The 2,738-nt window shown below is 39.4% G+C and overlaps 1 long non-coding RNA gene across 1 annotated transcript; it reads right to left on the reverse strand.

The window, feature by feature from the left end:
• Positions 1–401: 401 nt before the first annotated feature.
• LOC123748798 (uncharacterized) lies at positions 402–1,589 on the reverse strand. The gene is made up of 3 exons (XR_006771814.2): positions 1,144–1,589; positions 883–1,011; positions 402–510 (listed from the first exon to the last, which is right to left on the reverse strand). It is a non-coding gene; the product is annotated as an uncharacterized lncRNA (long non-coding RNA).
• Between the last annotated feature and the right edge of the window lie 1,149 nt (positions 1,590–2,738).

A 2,738-nucleotide genomic window follows, 5' to 3' on the forward strand; every position in this document is an offset into this window, starting at 1 on the left:
AAAGCCTTTCCTCCTATCTCAACCCTATTAGTTCATGTTCTCGTGTTTCACTTTTTGTTAAAACTAAATCTTCAACAAGATCCTGTAGATCTGAGGCAAAGTGAAATTGACAGTTCTTAATTTAGAAACTGTACTTGTCGGCGGTCTCGAACCCATTGTCGATGGGGCTACTTATATTGAATTTTGTAACTAGCTGATCTTGATTTTGTAACTTGCTTAGCTAACTGAATTGTGGGGTTCAGTCCCTGAGCCCGTTATGTGCCTCTGTAACCCTTTCCAATACCGCCCGCAAGATGGGTATGGGGTGCATAATAAATGAACTTAACTAACTAAACTGTCATACAGTGCTAATGGCATAAGGTCAGCCTGATGAAACTGTAGATGCTATGTCCTACCAAATTGAAGGGGCCAAGACTTTGGTGTCATAAAAGTTGTTCTAGTCCAATGAAAATTTATTGACGTGCTACATTGAAAGAGGGCTGCAAGTGGTCCAAGTTTCAGCATCGCAGCCTAAATAGAGAGGGAGAAAAAAAAAAATTTAACCATTTTTTAACATGTTTTTAAGTTCATATAACAAATACAAATATCAACTGAAATCATTTCTATGATACTCAGCTATCACATTTCTATATAATAAAGGTTGTCTAGTGGCATTACTATCCCAAATGTATTTAGTGCAATAATACAAATTTTCAAAGTTCACTCAAAAAATTATGCAACAAAATGAGGTTTATAAATATTTATAAAATCAATAAATGATCTTAGGGGAAATATATCACTCGCGTTTTTAGAGGCATAGACTCTACATATAATGTGCAAGTTTCATGTAAATTGAATAATAAATAAAAAAGTTATTCAACCATGTAGTTGCAAATTACTTACCTGTAGAAAATCAAGGTCAAAGTTCAGCAACCTGTGGCTGAGGTTGATGAACGACCAATTTCAATCAAAATGACCACCCTTGTAGATTGGCATTCCTTCAGTAAGGTGTGTAATTTCCATGAAGATCGCCTGATAAACAAAAAAAAAAAATATTAAAAAAATTAAATTATTAAAAAAAAAAATAAAAAAAAAGGACAGCAGCTTTATATTTACAATTATTTATGATGTAATATCAAGATATAAAAAATAAAACATACTAACCTAATATAATTGGTCTGAAATATGCAACATCTTGCAACATCAAGAGGGAGAAGGTCTTGAGTTGCAGGTCTAAGATCTTGAGTGGCAGGTGCCGCAGGTGGTGTGGCAGGTGCCGCAGGTGGTGTGGTAGGTGCCGCAGGTGGTGTGGCAGGTGCCACAGAGGTGTGGCAGGTGCCACAGGAGGTGTGGGTGCCTGGGAGTGTGAGGAAGTGAGGCGAGGTAGTGTGTGTTGTGGGGCGGGAGGCTGCGACACACCTGCAGCGAGCTGCCCTCTCTCTTCACTCAAGAGAACTCTTGTTTGGCCTCAGTGTGGCTTTACGCTCCTTCTTTACTTGGCTAACGCGTAGAGCTCTTGCCTTTAGAGCTTTCTTCTTGTCCGATACTATAACCATTGTGCTGTATATGCAACAAAATACGATCTGTGAGAGCACATCAGGCATACGACCGGCTGCACAGACACAGAGGGAGTGACTGAGCTAGTAATCGGCTTATCGTCCCTCCCTCTCACACAAGACTGTTGCCAATGAGTGAGTTTATAATTTGTATATGCATAACAAGATATTTTCCACTCTGTTACGAAATACTAGACGCTTACAACGTATGACGCATCACCCTACGGCGCACCTGAGCCGCGAGGACCAGATTTGGGACAATTGCGACTGGAAAATTTACTCTAATTACGTTATTTATTATCATAACATTAAACGGTTTGCACCACGGTGTTGCCAGAACGTTGTAGTATTTTTATAAATTTTTCAGAAAAATTCGTGTTTGGCCGAATTTTTTCGGCCATTGCCCCCTGAAGCTGGGTATTTCACTAATGACTCAACTTGAGAGAGAAGCAGTCTATCCCATAACATATTAGAGCCTTCAGTCCACTGTTGCTGTTTGACTTACTGAGTTACTGAGGGATGGTTTTAAAATATAATATTAATAATAATAATAATAATAATAATAATAATAATATCAAGACTAAGATTCGTGAGGTATATGTTGTGATAACACAGTTAACAAAAAAATATTAGAGTTTGTAGGTAGTGATCACGTCTCCCCAAACTCTTCTGTCTTCCAGCGTGGTATGTCCTCTGGTGAGCATGTGTGGAATGGGATAGCATCTGTGTGTTTGTGAACTGGGTCACTACTCTACATATGAACAGGAAATAATACTACTACTAAAGGCTTGCATAGAACATCCGGTCTGGGAAGGGTGAAATGATGCTTGATGGTTTGGGCTTGGAAATAGGTTGGGGTGGATAGGGGTGAGAATAAGGTCATCCCAATACCTCGTCTATCTCACTATGCCTCAAACCACTACCCTAGATGTGTGTAATTGCGAAGCTCCTGGGATTGATGTTAAATAATAATGAAAGAATAAAAATTATATATAATGGGTTTACTTCTCCTAACTATTTATTTATTTCTAATTCTGTATAGCGAGAAAAGCGTGTAAGCTGATAACTTGAGGGTGTCAAGTGTGAGGGGAGGGAGCGGTCGGCTAAGGTGTGCAGTGTCACCTCATTTAGCCTCAGTCATGTGTCAACCTTTACAGAGGCGAACTGCCTCCGAAGGCTCGCTCCCCGCCAAAAAATGTTTCC

Source organism: Procambarus clarkii, chromosome 61 (assembly GCF_040958095.1).
Source record: "Procambarus clarkii isolate CNS0578487 chromosome 61, FALCON_Pclarkii_2.0, whole genome shotgun sequence".
NCBI lineage: Eukaryota > Metazoa > Arthropoda > Malacostraca > Decapoda > Cambaridae > Procambarus > Procambarus clarkii.